General features: G+C 43.2%; 1 long non-coding RNA gene across 2 annotated transcripts in view; it reads right to left on the bottom strand.

The window, feature by feature from the left end:
- Positions 1-20133, bottom strand: part of LOC119706590 — a 47056-nt gene extending 26923 nt beyond the window's left edge. The window contains exons 1-4 of one of the 2 annotated variants that reach the window (XR_005258575.1): positions 19561-20133; positions 18851-18921; positions 11017-15921; positions 1685-5806 (exon numbers count right to left, since the gene is read on the bottom strand). This is a non-coding gene — a long non-coding RNA (uncharacterized LOC119706590). Of the gene's footprint in view, positions 1-1684; positions 5807-11016; positions 15922-18850; positions 18922-19560 lie in introns of those variants that run through there. The other variant, XR_005258576.1, reaches the window with a different exon arrangement.
- Positions 20134-20414: the final 281 nt, after the last annotated feature.

The following is a 20414-nucleotide window of genomic DNA, read 5'->3' as shown; positions in this document are numbered from 1 at the left end:
TATAGCATGTTAACAAACATATACATCCAGTGAGTAAAGATTCTCTGTTTTTTTCTTTTGTACCCTAGATATTTTGCTTCCCAGCCCCCACCTCACACAGGTTTTCTTGCAGAATGTGTCACTTGTGACCAGCTTTGGGTATTTAAAACATTTATAGGGGGAAAAAGACAGATTGATGCCTTTAGTGCAGCTTGCACTCATCAGGTCTAAAGACAGGTCAGGGAGATGACAGGAATACTAAGCTTAAGGTGACGGGCTTGGCGCCACGCTACATTTAAGCTGAGACTGAGAGTCCAGAATTTCTGGACATCATAAAGAATCTATTATCATTGTGGTCACTTTCAGCAACGCTGGTTTCATTACCATCTGTCTTCATCCACCGATGCTTAGGGAATAAATATTAAATATGGAACTTTTCCTGGACTCAAGTCACAAAAGGCAGAAGGCAAAGCCATTCTCTGGTAATACAGTCCTGGACCACCTTCGAGTAGGTGGAGGAAGATAAAGAAATCAGATAAGATCATTAGCTCTGTCGAGTTGAAAATAAGGGTTCCGTTTTCAGTTGAGCAATAATTCTCTTTTCAAGGTGGGCAATATTTAAGCAATCATCCCTAGAAAATTGGTCATTACCACTGGCTAATAACCGATTTGTTAGTTAATAGCCCAAGGTGAAACCAAGGGCACTAAATGCTCTGGCAAACCACCACTGACTGCAGTATTAACAGATTTCAAGGGCATCATTGCTATTATAAACCATGTTCATTGATTTATAACAACACTAATATGTTTTATAAAAGAGCAGTGCAGTGTTCTGTAAAAATTAATCATTTCTTGCCAACCCACAGCTGACTGTCCACTGCTCACAGTCCTGCAGTGAACCAGATACCATCACGTTTTGTTCTCTTTAGGCTGAGGAGCACAAGAAATGGAGCAGAGGAAGAAGGGGAGAGGAAGGATTCTCTTCCAGAGCTGGGCACGTATATCCATGTGGTCGTGATGAGGAGATACGTGATCTGCCCAGTCTTCTCATCCACAACTGAGGTTTTTTCCTTGATCTTCCTGATATCACATTCACATCCATTTCTTCCACACTACCCAAGAGCCATTGGCATGTGGCATCTCCTTCCAAAAGCTTTCACAGTCATCTCCCAAAAACCAAAACAGACAAGAGGCTCAGATATATATTCATACCACAAATTACTGTGTTCTGCTGAACTCTGAGTCCAGCACACAGAGCTCCAGACAGCATCACATGTGGCGTAATTTGACCCCACTTGACCTGAGGCAAAGGTATTGACACTAAACTGGGCTCCTTTGCTTCTGGAGCAAGCCAGGAGTGCACACAGGGATAGTACTGGAGCTCAGTTGATGGGTGATGTCTGAAATGAAGTGACCACAGCTCTGGCACATCACTGAATCCAAAGATCTGGGACTGAAGATGGCAGCTACCACAGCACTAATCAGATCAGAGCAGAGCCCAGGCATGCCCACACACCACACAGGGCTGGAAGGAACTGGGTAGCAGTTCCTCCAGCAGCATCTTTCCCATGTCACCTCACAGGGCTGTGGGTGGCATACATGTCCATGTACTGCTTATTATTTACTATTCTTTACCAGCAGCTGAAAGGGATCCTGCCTGTGTGCACTTGACTCTAGTGAGAAAGGTGAGGAACTCCAAGAAAAACACTTTGTAGGAGTTTTGCCTCTTAGCATTACCACCTGGCATGCTGGGAATTCCAAGTGCTTTTGCAGGCCTGGTTGAGTTTTGACAGGACTCACTCAGAAAGAAGACTGGTTACAAGAAAAAACAAACATCTTTCTGTTAATCATCCCCTGTTGGCAAAAAGCAAGATTTTCCTAATTGCTGTAGTACTTGAACTGAAGCTGGTCAGCTCACGTAAGAAAACTTCAGGCAGGGCTTTTCCTCATTTAGAAGGATACTGAGAGTTCATTCATCCCTTCTGTTTGTAAATCTGTTCTTTTTGCCAACAGTGCCCCTCAAGCCTGAAGGAACCTCCATGCTTTCAAGGGCAGGACATGGCAGCTCATGCAAGCTTTCCCCAGCTGTAGCATGAAAGCCTTAAAGAGAAAAACTTGCAGGTGCTGAAGCTCAGCTTCCAGATGGCCAAGAAAACTCCTACCATCTCCAGTGATGTAGCACTCTTTAAGCAGCTGAAGTTCTTGAAGCTTTCCTGGAGCTGCAGCTGGGATGCCCAGCTCCTCAGTGCACTTAGGTACTCCTAATACTTCAGTGGGCAGTTGGCACCTAAATTCCATTAAGTTCTGGAATGAAGTCTTCAATCAGGGAAGGACTTTACAATCTCTGCCTGCTGTTTCCCAAAGGAAATGGAATCTGAACCCAGCTCAGCCAAAAGAGACAGAGAGATGAGTTAGAGCTACTATATGTACATACCTGCCTGTATATAGATTAATCATAATAAGGATCTGGTGTGGACATTTCAACCCAGTAATTTTAATGGAAATGAGGCTCTAAATCTGTATTATCACACCAAGAAAAATGGAGCTATTTTCACATCTCAGTTGCCTAATGGACTAGACACACATTTTCCTTTGTCTTGGGGAATGAGCTGCAAGTGACAGGCTCTCCCCTGGTTGTTAATGATGGTTTTTTTCCTGTTGCCTGGCCCGTGTCAGCCTGCTTGGTACAGCTGCTGTGAGAAGCAATACTTCCTGCCCCAAAGCACTTGGTGCACACGTGGGCAATGTGCAAGCACAAATGCACACCTTGGTGAGCAACCAAGCCCTTCTACTTCTGGAATGAAAATTCCTGCTGACCTGAAATTCCAGTTAAATGCAGCTGGGAACATTTACCTCATGCAATAGTTAAGGACCCCATGACTTTTTTCAGAGGTGAGTTTTTCCACACAAAAAACCCACCCTGTTGATCTCACAGTAAAGACTGAGCAGAAAGCAAGTCAGAGTTTTGGGATCTGCCCCAGTTTCAGCAGGCACTGGAAATGTGTTTCCATGTATTACACAGGCTCACTCTAAGATACGTTCTGAAGCTGGCTCTGCCCAACAGACCCAATAAAGATTGTCGACTGCAATAAAACTTCTTTGACAAGTTAGGAAGAACAATTGGAAACATAAATTCCTGCTGTGGATCCAGCACCTCGGCAAACATTTACTGCTTCTTTTTTTTTTTCTTTCCCACAGAAAAAAAAGAGAGAAAGAAAGAAAAATGACAAAGAATTAGCTGTACGTTTGTGGTTTATTGGTTTTCCTAGAATTTATTGCGATGCCAGAAATTAATTTATGAATAATAGCAAGCATGGGATCACAACGAACTTCATGCAAAGGAAAAAAAACACCTAAAGAATGTTCCAGTTGGCAGGAAAAAGCCCCTGCGTCAATTTGAATGCCAAAAAAGGAGGGTAAATCTCGCATACCAGCTTTGGAAATCATTAGGGGTTTGTAAATTATGAGACAATGTTGCATTGTCTTCCCAAACATTTTTTCCCATTTACTTCTCTGTGTGCCTAAGCTCACAGTGTCCTGGAATTTTATTGCTTTATGGCCACCGATATGCAGAGATTTGGGAAAATGTCATGGTTTTTTTTTTTCCCCAACAGTTGTTCTTTCTTTTTCTTTGAATGGAGATCACTATGTGTTACTCATTCCCCTGTCTCTTTGACAAGGCTCATTACTTATGTTTATCATAAAAAGATGCTCCATATTACTGTCATATGGCTTCAGGATTTGTTATTAAAATGTTGCAGAGTCCGGAAATGGCACAAAACAAAGGCCAGTTTTACTTGGCATTTTTGGGATAGTCTTTTACAGCCAAGCTCCTCCCTTGTTGCTTTAATACAAGCATCTCTAAGGTCTAAAATAGAAGAATTAATTCTGCATAGGGGAATAAAAAATGGGACAATTCTCATCTAGGAAAAACAGGTAAAAAAATCAGAAGATACATACAGGAGGTGACATGTGTTTGTAGCACACTTCACATTAGCTTGGTTAAAACACAGAATTGTCCAGGGCTTAGGGCTGGTTAAATCCCACAAGTGCCAGGAAGAGCATTTCTTCATTAGGAACAGGATTTTAGGACTGGTAGCTCAGCAGAGAGAGGAGCAGCTGGAAGGTGCTGCTTTAACCAGTTCAGAGAACACAGAGGTAAATCAGTGACTCCTGGGGGAGCAGGAATGGAAGTTATGTGCATGAAAGGATTTTGCAGCTATATGGACAATCCTCCATCCCACTGCCAGAAAAAATGCCATGCGCTGTGGGATCCTAAAGGAAGAGGGAATACAGCCTCCTTTATTTTTCCTTCAACCTAGCAAATTCCTCCCAGACAAAAACTCTCCCCTAGATGTGTAGTTACAGAAGCACTGGAAGCTGCCAGTGTGTTGCACAACAATGTACTCGAGAAAAATTTGGGGAAGATACAAGAATTTTCCAAGTGCTGATGTCTGAGTTCTGGGGACGTGCAGAAGAAAGGCTGGCTGGCCAGACAGAGTCCACAGTCAGCTGCTGCATGGCCAAGTATCTACTCCAATTTCACCTGCTCAGGACTTGTGATACTGGCACAGACACTGAAGTGACCATTTTGTACAGCAGGTTGTCTATCCATTAAATTAATATAATATTTTCCTCACCTGGCTCTTAGCCAGTGTTTATGAGGATTTTCACTACCACCAATCCAGTTATTAAAATAGAGCTTTCTCAAGAATTCCCAGATATGGCTACATGCCAGTAAATGCAATATTGTTATTATTATTATTTTAAAGACAATCGTGGTCCTAATCTCTAGGAAAAACTGAAGTAGTAACATCTTGACCATGTAGATGCAAGTATAATAAACACTTGCAGTTCTTGAAGAAAATTTAAATTCTTTCTAAACATAAAAATGTGAAAAGGAAAATCAATATTTTTGAAGGATGTTTCATTCTGAATTTTGAAGAAAACTAAAAACTTCAAACTTTCTGTTGAAACAGTCCTCATTTATGCTGCATAACCATGTTTTCTGTCAGAAAGGTCAAAATGTGTTCACACTGTATTTCCTTTTAATTTAATTCATACATTATAAGAAATCATCTTGAAATTGAAATGAAACATTTTGACCCTTTTGGAATTAAAGGTCCTTTCTTATCAAATGAAGCATTTCAGTCTTATGTAAGAAATATCTTCCCATGTAAATACTGATGAAGCTGTTACACTTGTGAAAATATTTGAGTTTTGTTAAATGGATATTTTCCAGTGGACTACTTCTAGTGCATTTGCCACACAGAAATATCTTTCAGAGTAAGACAGACTTAAAAGTTAAGTTCTTCTTTTACAAAATCAAAAAGTACCCAGTGCCTCTGGTAACTGTTAATTTGAGAGATGTTTGATTACATTCAGCACAACAAGATTTGTACTAGCCAGCAAAACAGAATACTAGTCAGGTTTTGCAGAAGTCTGACAGCAACCTCCAAATTACAGCACATAAAACCACCTTGCCAAGCTCCCACTCTGCAAAACCTCTTCAGCAAAAGATTTTAGGTGGCTTCTGCAAAATCTTCTGCATATGGCCAAATGCTGGCTCGGCACATGTAAGGCCAGGTAAAAACCAGCTAGATTTTGAGCTCCACAAGGGCTGTGCCAGAGAGATTCCAGCTCATGAATCAGAATTAGGTTCCAGAGGCTCGTAGCTGTGAATCCTGCAGCAGCTCTGCGGATGGCTGCTCGGGAAGCCGGGAGTGCTAATGAACAGAGAGCACAGTTAACACTTCCTGCATTGGAAGTAAATGACAGAGGTGGTTTATCTTATTGTTTCCAATGGGTGCATTTGACAGGAGTTCAGCTGGAGCAGAGGAGGAAAAGAAAAAAAAAAAAAAGAAAAATGTTAAGTCTGGACCAAAATAATAATGCCTGAGAATGACAGTGCTTTCCTTTCAAGTAGCTCCAAAGAAACTGTCGTCTTAAACAGGGATACATCTTATCAGGAATGGAGTGACAGCTATATAGGTGGCTGTAGTTATAAATGCTGGCTATAGAGTCGCTGGAGTATAAAAAACACATTGAGAGGATGTTTTCATTACACATTTGCTTTTGTCTTCCTTTGTCAGGTTAGTGTTGCATTTGCTCTGTTGTGTAGTAGCAGTGACTTTTATTGATTTGTGTTTTTTATACTGTAAATGCTCCTGGTCAGGGGCTGTCATCATTGCTTGGCATGACTACTTTCTGTATCGTCCTTAGCATGAAATATATCAATAAAAATGGGGGAGCCACCGGAGGATTCAGCTCTGGAGTGCTGAGCATGTCCCTGACACATCTCACCTCAGGATCCACAAAATAAGGACTCACAAAAGAATTCAAAAAGAACATTTTGCTCTGTGTTCCTTTCTGAATGTATCTGCTCCTCTGTGCATACGGACAGGCACTGGTATTTGGGAAAGTAGGGGTTGTGATTATATCAGCTTTTCTTTAACCTTGAACTCTAAGAATTACAAGTTTTTTAAAGATAGAGATAGAGATAGATAAAGATGCAGAAATAGAGAGGTTTCTAAAATCCCAGGACCCTGGAGATTAATTTTTAAGAAAGAAGATCCATTAGCACAAGAGTACTACTAACATAATGGAAGCCAGCAATGATCTGTTCGGGGCTTCCCTTATGAATCCTCCTTAGAGAAACTTTTCATCTTTACTATTTCCTCATGACCCAGTTCAGGATTTTCACTGTGATCCTCTGGGGGCCTTTATGCCACTGCTACTTGTCTAATTCGGGTCCTGAGTCAGCAAGATACTTTACATCTCTGCCTGGTAGCCCCACTGGCTGTACTGGGAGTACTCCTGTCTTTAAAAGTAATATCTTGCTAAATTGAAATAACATGCCCTACTTAAAATCCCATAAACCAGAAAGTGCTGGGTCCAAACCCCAAAACCATCAGTTGTCTTTAAGCAACTGCAACTATCTAAGATCACTCATGTGATGAGCCAGATTTCGGGAATCTTGTGTCACCAGCTGAATGCAAGAAATGTATATATTTTAGTCTATCACTTTTCACTTTCAGGTCCTTGGGGTACAGAGGATGACAATATTTCTCTGCCAAACAGAAGAAAAGGTCTCAACTGCTTTTAATTTAAGAGATTTCAATCCAGTTATTTGTTAGAGTGATGGAAGGGTAATGGAGCAATCCTGTTTTACCCAGATGAATTTCCCATGACAAATGATATTGGCTCATCATCTGTGGTCCTGATTGAATTCCAGCATTTTCCTTGCTCCAAAGCATGGAGAGGACTGTAAAGAGCTCTTGTTTTCCTTGGGACATTTGTTTCCAATTTTGCAAACACTGAGAATGTGGTTATTTTTGTAGCGCTGTTATGAAAGCCTGGCATTTTCTTCTTCATGTTGGAGTTAATTATAAATCATCAGAGTTGCACTGCCCACAACAAAGTTCTCAGACCCAGAAACCGAATCACGGCTGATCACTGCTCTCCCACCCCTGCTCTCTCTCTCACTGTCAGTTGCTCTTTGAGGAAGGGAGGGGGCGTTATTTTAAGATGTTTTTATTGGCTTCGGAATATAAAGTGTCAGTTCCAAGGTCTTTTTTTCCCAGAGCAAGATAAACTCCTCTGGGCCATATATCACGGGGCTTTCGCATAACTTGACAGGACCTCACATTTAAATGCCTTTGCAATACCATATCTGATGACTTATGGGAGGACTGTAGTTTTTCAGGGGATGTATCATCAAAAGCCCCTTTCAGTAGCATTGGGCTTAGTCCCAGGTTTGCTTCTTTAACACTTTCAATAGCCACTTTTCTTCCTTTAAAAAAAAAAAAAAGGGGCAAGGAAAAGAAGCACATGAGAGCCCACAAGCACACTCATGCACACACGTGCACGAGTAAAATCATCACAGCCTGACTGTGCACGGTCCTAGGCTGAGGCTCTGTGTTTGCTGGGGGGTTGTTATTGCTGTGGTGCTGTTGTTGTTGTTTTAAATTAACAGCTTAGCTCTTTTGTGAGTTTTGCTGTTGTTTTAGGTTCAAGCATGTTCTTTAAAGCAGATTAAGCCTGAAAATTCAGGTCAGAGGATCACATCAAGTTCTGTTAAAGGAAATTTGTTAAATCTCCCCTCCCACTAACCTACTTAGTGTCAGGTCTGATTTGAAAGTAGGGCACTTATAAGTGTAAAGAGTTTAATCAGGTTTCTTTTTTTTTTCATTAGAAAAGATGAAAATCCAGCCTCTCTTTAAAATAAACTGCTCCATTTTAATTTGAGTCATGGTAAAGGCATTTGTGTTCATTCCTAAGGATGAATACATTTGCGGGAGCTGTTTCCTGCAGACTCATGAAAGGGGATTGTCTCTGGAAACAAAATAATCATATTTAACTTAATTGTGCCCTTGTTCAGCAAAGCACTTAAACACAAATATAAATCTAATCTTACTCAAGACAAGACTTATACAAGCACTTCAACCTGAAGTGCTTAATTTCCAGTGGAGTCAATGGAGCATTCCAAAATCATGACTCAGGTCCTAGAATCATTAGACTGGCATGACACCGGGGGAAAAAAAAGCATCCCAGGATGTTATTTTTTTTGCTTGTCACTATGCTGGCTAGAATTTTTTTTTTAAAATAAAGCTTCTTCCTTCAATCTTAGTGGCACACTTGACTTCAAGATTTTTTTCCTGAATTAGAGCCATGAAGCATGCCAGTGCATTGCAGCATAACGTCCCCTCAAAGGAAGATCTTCCTGAGGTCTGAGAAATCCACGTGTCACCAGAAGATGAATGCACTGGTATAAAGAGATGTTGGCAGAAGACATCACTGGAGGTGGGGTCAAAGACCAGAACCATTACATGGAGGTTACCATGTAGCACAATCCCCAGAGGTGATTGTGAAAAAAACCCCACAACCTCTGGTTTTTAGACTGTAGAGTGGCTGGGAATAATTTACAAATCCTTCCACAGCCTCCTTTAAAATAAAAGGGAATCAATGTTGAATGCAAATACCAGAACAAAACGCACATCTATAAATGGTGCATTAAGTCCCCTTTCATTTAAATAAACAGCTTTGTGTTTGTGGAGAGGAAAGGCAAAAGACATATCTATTCTGCAGTTTCAGGTGTACTGGTACTAAAATATGCCTTCTGGTAAATGAGCCTGTCAGCTTGTATGCATTGTATATTAAGGAAATAATACATTCAGTGTTAAATTACTTCCTGGCATAATGTGTGGAATCCTATTTCTGGCCATACAGCTGCATGCTCATTTACACCAGTGGGCATATTTGCCTTAATTCTACTATTCAACAGGCTCAGTTATTCCTATTTTAAAAGCTCAAACTCATGACAATAAACCTGTGGTTGTAGTAGTTATGTCTTTTCCTCACTTTTCCACAAGCCTAAGACATTTAATATTCCAGGCGACTCCAATAAACTGTTTGCATCTGGGGTAAATCAGCCTGATTCCAGGGAAGACAAAAAGGCAGTGGCAAATCCCTCTAGCTGAGAATCTGGCCTACAGTGCCTGCAACTTCTCTAGAGAGGCTAATGGGGAAAATGCCTGTCATTTTGCGGCTTCTTTCTCTCCACAAACACATTTAAGACAAGTTTGGTCAATTATCCCCATGTCTCCTATATCCATTTAGTGTAATTCCTATTAAGTGCAGTTCCACCTACAGCACTAATGGGAGAAATACTGATCAACCACAGGTCCCTCTCTGCTATATTTAGCGAAGGCAAACGCTTGTGATTCCAGTGCATTGGCAGGGGAATGAGATCGTTAGAGGCTGCAGCATTTCCATTTCACTTCCCAGGAGGATAGACCAGCATGGGTGAAATCCAGAAACCTGCTGCAGCAGACATACAAATAATAACAGGCCAAAGTGACTGTGGGCTCTGCAGTCACAACATGATGGAAGCCAGGCAGCTGAGCTGAACTAGCACTAAACCAGGCACCAAGAAAGCTCAGTTCAACTTCTGCCACCATCCTGTTGTGTGACCCTAAGCAAGATACTGCATCACTTTGTGGTTTCTACCTTATTTCTCACCATCTCTGTTTTCTCTTTGCAGCAAGAACCAGCCCCAGCCTGGAGTGTGTTTTCAGTGAGTCTCAGTGAGTCACACCTTGCTCTTACTGCTCATTTTAGCTTCCCCCTCAGCTTTGCCTGTCAGGCAGTGGTTTCCAGGTTGCCTTTCAGATGCCACCATACACAGTGCCCCAGCAGAGAGGGAAATGGGTGTTCTCTGCCCTCAGGGACACGTTACTGCCCTGTCTGCAGGCTCTGCATGTGCACCCAGGGAAATGTGGTCCTCTCTCACAGTGCTCCGGGCCATCACCCTTTCTGTAGGCACTGGTGCCTGATATTCCTCATGGTTCTCTGGGCTGAGACACTTTGGGATCTCTTCTCTGATGCCGACTGGAGAGCTGTGGTGGCAAACCGAGGGAGATTTTTTGATGAAGAATCAACAATTGAGTTTGCTCCTCCTTGGAATGAACTCTGGCATAATCAAAAGCACAGCTTGTGATTTGACCTTACATGTTTGAGCACAAGTCTCAGACAAGAATCTGCCTGGAGGCTCTGTGGCAGAAAGAAGTATGATCTGGCTGCACCCCACACACCCCCCACAGTCAGAAGCAAACCAGCCATCCCAGTACTCCTCTCATTAGGTCTGCTAGGTTATAGGTTCTGCCATAAGTGTGAGTAAATAAGAATACTGACTCAGACATCAGTCAGTTAAATGTATGCTTGCAGCTTGGGATATTTAGAAAGCTTTGTAGAGGTCAGCACTCAGGCACATGTGCACATCCGCCTCCAAAAATGGCTTTTTATTGGGCAGGAAGAGGATGTAACAGATAAGCATGCAAAATCAAGCCAGCGAGCAGGAGGGAAAAAGATAAGGAATCAGACCTCTAGAGGGAATGCAATGAACCTTGTTTTCAAAATTTGTCCCTGTATCTTTAGGCCTGGGCAGACTGTTCACACACAAACATCAGAATCCTGCACACTCATCCTACTGCAGAGCCCAGAGCACAGAATGGAAATGTGGCAACACAAAATACCAACCTGGGCACATCTTCTGCTTCCTTCCTACTGTGAGCACAGGTAGTATGATTCCCAGGAATCATGGATATGCACAGCCACCCAACCATAGATATCTATTCTTCATTCTTATTTAAAGAATTTAAATATTTAAAATTGGCCAATTTAAACATATTTAAAAATGGCCAATTGGCTCCAAAACTGTTGGAGAGAGGGAGGATTGAGAAGTAGAAAGTTCGTACAGGTCCTATTTCTTCAAGAAATTAGTCTCAGATAAGGGCTGGAAAGGGTCTCTAAAGATCACCTAGACTGTCTGGATGCCCCAAGGCAGGAGCAGCTCTGCCGGCATCAGTCTTGACAGATGTTTGTCTACCTTGTTTCAGGCATCGAACACTGGCTTGGGAGTGTGCCCAGGAGATGAGAAAACTAACAATCTTTAAACTACCTGGCAAGCTTCTCCATGAGCTTGACACAGCATTTCTCAACACCTGGAAACTTGAGAACATCTGCTTTCCACACAGGCAGAGCAGGGCTCAGTTACATCAAATCCTAGCATCCATATTTTCACCTTATGCGGCTGAGTACCCTGCCATCAGCTCAGGAACTCGGGAGCAGGAGCGACTCCACACTCCCTGCAAACAGCCCTCAGCTCCTGCCAATGTGGCTGTTCTTTCTTACACCAACTGCCAGTGAACCCCAAAACAGTTCATTGCAGGGTAATGTCCCTCTCCCCCACACTGCTGGAGTGGCTTTGCTCAAATGCATCTACAGGTGCCATTTTATCCACATACTCTGGCCCCAAATCAGTGCAACACACCACAATTCCTGTAATGGCCATCAAAGATTCTCTTAAGATGCTGCACCTTTCTGTTGCCAGGACAGTAGGAGATGGAAGTCACAGCCAGAGGAAAGGGGGTTTGGCTGGGCTGTCCCTGGGCTGATGCTGGGGTTTCAGCACACCCAAGACAGACCACACATGAGGCAGCTCTGAGCTGTCAGATGGAAGTGGCATCAGGATTACAGTAATGTGAGAAGAAGCTTCAAAACCTCCTTTTCCAGATTACTGCTTGTCTTTTATATTTTCTATTCTTTTGAACCCTGAAATACAGCTCAGTTCATTTCAGTGTTTGACAATTAAAAAGAGAGTTCAGCCAGGACAGAGTAGTGACCTCTCTTTGTTTCATGGGCTGCTGTGAGACTGCAGGTCCAAATCCAGTCACATGCTGGGTTAGTTAGAAATCCATTTCAATCTCAAAGTCCTCATTATACACATGGGTCACTCTGTTGTCAAAAAGTGACCTGCATAACATGAGTAACTCAGTACATGTCAGAAATATTTCTGACTTTATTAAACAATCTCGGTGCTCGGAAAAGAGGTTTTCACTCATCAATCACCGTTTTATTCACGCACGATAACAGCCTCATTAAATCATATGAGAGTTGCAGGAGATTTTATATGCTAATTTAATACCAATGTAACCAATTACACAAACTTCACATAATATCTTTAAATAATCAAGTGGGTACTCAATTAGCATGCAGTGACCATTTATTAAAATCTCAATTAATTCCTTGTTTAAGACTTGTGCAGTGATCAAACTGTGCAAATTCTAAATAAACCCACCAGGAGAAGCCCTGGCCCTGAGACAGAGGCACTGCCCAGCACATTAACAGCAGAGATGCCTCTGTTCTGCAGGAGCTCTCTGACACTGCCTCTGCCCTGAATTTGATGAAGAATCAAGTAGCAGATGGAAAGAGTACAAAAGCTTTGGCTCTGATTCTACTTCACCTGTCTCAGATCAGACTTTTAAGGTCCAGACATGCAACTGAAAGCAGTTTAATAAGTTGCCAACAATCAGCACAGCCCAGTAACCAACTCTGTTGGCATTAGAGATGAAATAAGGTGTGCCCCACAAGCAGAGTCAGCTGATGGGCAGTAACTTTCCCCAGGGTTAGTCAGTCACTTGGCCAGGCACCCTGAAGCACATCTCTGAGGAGTACTCCAACCTTGGGGTGGAAATTCCTGGGGCCATTTAAGGCATTCCTGCCCCTTTCTCTATGCCCCTCTTTGAATAATGTAAAAGAATGAGGTTTGGCCTTTGTAAAGATCTGACCTGCATGTGGGAAGGCATGAACTTAAGACCCAGACCCTTACAGGGCTGTCTGGCTATGGGAAACTCAATTTGTCTGTGCTGGTGATCAAGCACCACAAATGCAGAGTCTATAAATCTTACAAATAAAGATTCCTGTTGTACCTCAGCAGCAGCTGGCCATCTTTGCTGTCACTGTCACTGCAATGCTTCCAGCTCCTACACAAAGTGCATCACAACCACTCCACAACTTTCCAAGAGCAAAAAAAAAAAACCACATTTGGCCTCTTGGCTGCAGTGAGGTTTTTATGCATTTCCTTATGAAAGACAATTGTGTGCATCACTTCCAGCTGAGCAGTTGAAAAATCTGGTTTATACAGACAAAATGTTTCCGTGCACTGAGAGCTCCTTTCTCACCTGTGAAAACAGAGCAAGGGGTCGTGTGTGCAAACAGTGGTACTTACAAGTGGCACAGCTGTGTTCTGAGAAGCCAGGTGGAAAATTTAGCCCATAGCAATTTTGCATCTTTCACAGGGTTTATTATGAGCTCTCTGACAGTTTTACCCTATGGTCTCTGGGGATTGTGTCACAGTTGGTTTTCATTTAATGGTGTTAATCAAGAAGTAACTGTGAAACTGATGATTGTCACTGCTGCAGCAAAAAGACCTTCCACCTGACAGCAAAAAGAACTTCAGATTTGGAGGAAAAGGTAAAAATTACTACCCAAAGTGCGTTCTCCTTGTTCATGCAGCGACCTCCTCCTTTCTCCCGCAACAAATCCTTTGGCACCGTCACGTGCAATAAGAGAAACGATCACACAGACGAACGGCTGTTCCATCGAGCTTCGCAGGGAAGCGAACCCTGATCCTTCCCGCTCGGCTTGAGGTGCTTTAGAGGAATTGTTCCACTAGATGTCAGGGCCGAGCACGGAGCGACACCAGGGCTCGCTCCCCGATCCGCCGGTTCCTCACCCCGCTGGATGTTTGCCCCGCACGGCTCAGGCAGCGCTGCGGGACTCGAGCTTCGCTCGGAGGCCAATTGTTCTGTCTGCTGCTGCAGAAAGGAGCAGGGAACAGGAGGGGGTCCTTCCCAGCTGGAGTTCTGCCTTCCCTAATCCACAGAGGAGATTTGCGTGCGCGAATGGCTTAGGGAGGAGAGCGGAGTTGAAAGTGACTCTGGAATGTGCTGATGTGTTATTCCATGGTGCGCAACCTGTGGATGTTTCCAAGAGTCCCTGGGAGGTTACTGGGGGTGCAGCTCTGCAGCAGCTTAAAGCAGATCTAATAAAGGAGGGAAGAAATGCTCCTGGGAAAAGCATACTTGGAATGGTGGAGTGTAAGGACGGTTCATCATGTGTGACCTCTCATACTTAGGATGGCGTGTCTCAGCTCTCCAGATCTGGATGGACAGAACTCTCAGCTGTGGTGCATGAAAGTGCCTCTGAGAGGGATTCCAGGGTGCATAAACTTCACTGCTCTCTCCTGACCCCGAGCTGCCATTCACATCCTCATTCTCCTGCCATGACCACCAAGGTGTGAGGCTGAGAACCTCCATGGCTGAGAGGCCGTGGTGCACACGGAGAACATCATGGGGGATTCAGTCATGGGAGTCCAGAGCTCCAGGCATGAGATTTTGGGAGATCTGCATTGGAGAGTGGTGGCTCAGGGACTCACAGAGATGTTGGGAGACAGACTCTGAGAGAGGCTGTCTGTGTGGTAGACACTGAGCACTGAAACTCCAAGGTGCAGGACGGGATATTTAGGATACACACATCTCTTAGCAGAGCTGCCTGCACCCAGGTCATGGTGCCTTTAACATCTTGTTACCTTTTACAACTTGCCCTGGCTAGAATGGGAGTTACTGGACTCCCATCTGGAATGAGCAAAGAGCCCACACAAGGTTGTGAAGTTTATTTCTCCTGCTAGCTGGAGTTAACGAGGGCCCCCAGTATCATCAGAGATCCCTGCATACAATGTCTGGGTCATGCCTGGGGGTAGGTGTGTCTGCTTAAATACATGAGCTTCCCTTGAAAGAAAGGCAGAGCCACCCTGACTGGTTCGGCTCGTTTTTCTCCGGATTTCTGACAAATGCTTTGTATTCAAAAGGTCAGGCTCGCAGTGGCACCTCACACCCCCGAGCAGAGAGTCATTCCTCACTGCTTCGCTCTGCTCACGGCTGGCTGCTCAAGCTTGCTCCATCTCCCTCCATCTGACATCCAAACTCCTCTCAATGCAGGGGAGATGCAGCCAAGCCCTGCCATCAGCTGTCAGCTCAAGTAGAGGGGAACAGCACAGTGACATCAAAAATGTGTTGATGGGTATTAGCCCATCACCCAAGTCCTGCCTGTAACTCCCATGCAAACGAGTGAGTTTTTCTTTTCCAGCAAGAGCCTTAATTCTTTTGCTGCAATAATCTCAGTCCTGGGTTTGGAGGGGAAACAGGGAGGCTGTACTGTTTTTCTCTACAAATCCTGTAGTAAATAGCTGCAGGTCTTGCAAAAGATACTTGTCATCTTTTGCATATTCTTGTAAGACAAGAAGCAAGCAGAGAGAATGTTCAGAAGGGTGTGTATAGTCCTAAAGAGGGACAACTCCCTCCCCTCCAGCAGTCTCCTCTCACGGGCTGAATTTCGTGTCAGGAAGCACCCACCATGATTTAACTCTTTTCACTTTCAAGGAGAAATCATTTCCCTTAGAGACCAGTTTTGATGACTCTTCCATTAGTAGGTGTGAAAGTGCCTCTAGCAACCCTCTTCTCTGTGTTCTGCCAACCCTGGGGAGTCTGTGAGGACTCCCTGCAGAAGGAAATGCATTGTCAGCTGCCAGAGCAGGGAGCAGACCTGTCCCAGACAAAAAGAGAGAGGTGTTTAAACAACAAAAAAACCAAATACGAGTGTGTTTGCAAATATACTGGAAAACCAAACCAGGAAAGTCCTAGCCCGAGTGTATCAGACATGCTTCTCTTGCTGACAGTCTCAGAACCTCTTTGTCAAGGTCTATCCTAGTAGATACTGAACTCCTGTGCACATTTCATTTTGTTCTTGGCACAGGAAAAGGCACTCTTTGGATTCCCTCCTGCATGACCCAGTTCAGGTCGCGAAGGTGGCAAAAAAATTAACAATACAAAAAGAAAAAAGTCATTAACTTGTGAACTCTGATCCAACCGTGAGCGTGGAGGGAATGCACAGCCAGAAGCTGTGCCAGTCCCAGCTCAGACTAGCTTAGGCTGTTGTGAAACCGTGCTCCAAATGATCCTTACTTTTCCAAAAGACCTGTCTCCAAACAGAGATAGGAGGGCAAGACCAGTGGTGTGGGCATTGTGCTGATTTAGGTCAGCTCAGGGTAACTGTGGAACTGCTCTCCGAGTGCTCTTCTGTGGTATTGAGAATCTCACAAAGGCCAGAGTTGGGTGGTTGAAGAGGTATCCAAACACACAAACCAGCTGTCCTGGGAGCTGGGAAGTGCCCTGTGTCCAAGCAGAGCTTTAAGCACATGGAAGGCTTTCTCTATAAAACCAAGTTATTACAGCCCAAGAAATGAAGGAGGTTAACCCAGCCTTCAACAAAGAGGAACAAAGCTGCTCACCCTTTCTCCAGAGGATTAAAGCTGATTGCTTAACAGGAATCCAACTTAGGCAGTTTATTTTTCAAAATAGTTGGCATCTGGTTTTATTACACAACAGAGTTTGAGACATAGACTTGTTGAAAGAGGGAACCTTGCACCAAGCTGTTCAAATGAAACCTTCAGCATCTTTCAGCATTGGCAATATTTAACACAAAACATCTCATGCCCTTTAAAAATATTTTTAAGCATTTTTTAGTAAATCAAAAAGTATCTCTTCCTGTCTCTGCAACAATACTTATTCTCTGGGTGTTGTGGAACCAAAATAAGAATAATGTCTTCATAAGCATTCTGGTTTAAAAAAATTGAAGAATATTTGTGGAGGTGTAAAAGAAACAAAAAGAATCTTTTCAAACTCCTTGCAGTGAAAGTTTTCAAATGCTAGATTTTTTCACAATAATACTTTTGTGAGGTGATATAATATGCAGAAAGCCTTTCAGAACTCGGGATCAGATTCTACTCTCACCTGTACCAGCATAAATAAGGAATTATAGCTTTGTATAAAAACCACCTATCATATTTTCATTAAATATACACATTTTGTCTGAAACTAAAACAAAAGTGTCACTGTTGTTGCTAATTAATCTTATTTGATATTGTAATTACGATGTGATTTTTTTTCCTCCAGATTATTATTTTCCATTTCTCTGAAGGATTTCAATCAGACTGAGATCTTATTTATAGTTTCTAATAACTTATGCTAAAATTTTATGCATCTGAGTGCCAAAGACTAGTATAAGGACAATATTATTACAGGGCATAGGAAATTAATCTGGAATTATGAGATCTTTCAGATAAGTTACCACGTGGCATTTTACAATGACCCTAATTTCTCTCTTATTTTCATAATCTTAATTTTTTTATCATCTCCATTGAGTTAAAAGAGCTATCAAAATGTTGGGTTGTGAAATTACTCAAACTTATCACAGAAAACCTCTAGAAACTGAGAGTTTACTGATCCTTTAACCTTGTCTTATCACAGAAATTCTACCACTGCCAACATCTGGGGCCACTTCAATTCTCATTAGTGATATACCTGTGAAATGAGAGATGCCAAAGGCACTCCAACAAAGCCACTCTTTAAATTGCTATTTCTACCACTCATCTCAGGCTCTGTCATAAATGTGTGACCAGACCATCCCATTGCTTTGACTGGCTCGGGCTGGACATGTTTGCTATAGGCTGTGGGCATCCAATAGGCTGAGCATAGATGTATAAAATCCATTCTTTTCATAAGAAGTAGCATTGCAAGCCTCATCTGAGCTCCTTAAAAGTAGCCTCAGCAGGTTTTACTAAAGCCAACCTCTGAAGCTTTTACAAATGTAAAGGTCATAGAGGCTTGAAAATGATAATTATTGATATTCTTCATCACTAGAAGTAATTAAACAACAAGCTCAGCAGGCCTCCCTATAAAGCTTTAATGGTTTATTACATTTTCAGGCTGCCAATCTATCCCTTTCCCTCCATACTTCAGTCACTTTTATGTTTGTAGTCCCCATATAACACTTGTTTTCTTTTTACAGTGTCTCTCCTTTAACAAGCTGGAGAGTCAGCAGGAACAAGCTGTAAATGAGACACGACATCGCAGTGTGGCCATCCTAGGAGCATCTATTCAATAAATATGCAAATCAATTCATGTACATCTCTCCTCAGGTGGCAAAAGGTATTGGAATATGGACAAGATTCACTTTAAATTATCCTCTCAGTTGAAAACAATAACATTCTAAGGAACCAAAGAAAAGGGGAAGAAAAGAACCAAAATTAAGGGGCTTTTTCTTAAAAAGGAGAATTTCTTATGCACAAGAACCTCACCTTCAAAATCCATCTGATGGGCTGATTCAGTGTGAACTACAGACATGAGGAGCATAATGAACATCTCACATCTCCCTGTTAGAAAACCCCTTGTAGAGCCAGAGCAGCCACAGTGACCTCAGCACTGCCCAGCGGGGCTGAAATGAGTGCCTCACCCAGTGGAACTGCAGGGGAGCAAATACAGAGAGTTTCTGCTGATTTCCATTATTCCATTAATGGGTCAGATTTTGGTATCTCCTTGTTGGTTACAGCTATAAATGAAAGGCAGATTTGTGCCCCAAAATTTAATGGATGCCTCAGATGAACCCAGTAGAACACAATATTTGGAATACTCACCAATGCTGCTACAGAGTCATGGAGGCAATCCTGCTTTCAGCTACACCACTGTACATCCAGAGAAAGCTTCACTGGGATAAATGAATTCGTTCACATTTTATTAGGATAAATGAGACAACTTCCAACAAATCATTCACCAAGCTGCCACTCAGGTGATTTATTCTCCTTGATATTTAAATAAACACATAATAAATGTGCACCTTCAATGCACATGGGAACTGAGTACCGTGTGGCAGCCAACTGACTTGGTTTTCTCCTTGCCATACAGAGAGACAGGGAAGTCACTGGTGGGAACCAGGCTGCAAGGAGACATGTCAGGTCACTGTGCCTCTGCTCCTAATCTGCTGTATAATTTTAGAAGCAGTTTTTCCCTGCCCCATGCTCTCATCTCCCTTTTTATCGTGCCAAGGTAGACTGACAATTATTTGGCACAATAACATCATGATATCGGTTTTGACTACAACCCACCAAACTTTAACTAAGAAGAACCTAAGAAATCAGGTCCCATTTTAAAAGAGAGAGAGGCTTTTTTCCCTGAAAATCTCTCAGCTGTGACACACAGTTTGAAGCACATAATTTTCAGCAATTAACACCACAGATACAGCAAGTCTCTAAGCCAGCATAAACCAGCACTGCTGCTGAAGGAAATGGCCCTTCCTTCCCCACACCCGCAGCCCACATTCCTCCTCATTCCCTCTGCTGCTCCCTACCTTGTGCCAGCACAAGTGTTCTTGTGGCCCCGCAGTGAACCACATCAGGGAACTCATCCAGGTCAAAACTAACCTGGGGAAAAGGAAATTGTTTAGTTTTTAGCTGGCAGAGTTCCCTGGCCTGGTTCACTTCACAATCATGTGTGTGCTGGTGCCAGCATGGGGAAAGGAGCAGTACTGGGCCAGGAAGGAGAAGGCAGAGGAACAGGAATAGTGGTCTGCCCTCTGAAAGAAGTTGCTGCAGAGCTGGCTTATGCCAGCTTAAAGTGTTTGTAGAAACGCAGCGCATATTCAAAATCTCTCTCTTCACGGAATATTTGTCTTCAGAGGATTAATGCTTCCCAGGATATTCCAGCCTTGGACATCTGTGGAGCATTGCTTCTCCCTCACTCCCCCCAGCCCAATATACTGGCATGGAATTAAAGCCTTGAGAAACTTGAAAGCGACAGGCCTGGGGATTTTGTGACAAATGCAAAAATGCTCATATTTGTCAAGCCATTAGCAAAGGGGCACAGCTGTTGTGAGAGCCTTGCCCCCGTGCCAAGTACTCTGGAGCCTGCTGAAGGCTGAGAGCCTGAATCCAACTCACCCTGGCAACTCCCACCAAGATCCCTTCTGTGGATCTGTGGCAGGTGCCCAGACAAGCACAGTGCACTCCAGGATGTCCAGAGGAAAGTTACTGCACATCACCTGAGCCATAGGCATTCCCTAAAATGCAGCTGTTGGCTACAGCATTTCCAAGGACAGTCAGGCTCCCGTGCTGCAGCTGCTTTTGCCCACCACGGAGCCCAAGTCCTGCCAGGCATGAGCCAGCTCCTGCAGGTCGGAGTAGGAGTTCTGTGCTGTGTGAGAGA

This window comes from Motacilla alba, chromosome 13, assembly GCF_015832195.1.
Source record: "Motacilla alba alba isolate MOTALB_02 chromosome 13, Motacilla_alba_V1.0_pri, whole genome shotgun sequence".
Classification (NCBI taxonomy): domain Eukaryota; kingdom Metazoa; phylum Chordata; class Aves; order Passeriformes; family Motacillidae; genus Motacilla; species Motacilla alba.
The sequence above is the reverse complement of the archived record's forward strand: the minus strand, read 5'-3'. Positions and strand labels throughout refer to the sequence as shown.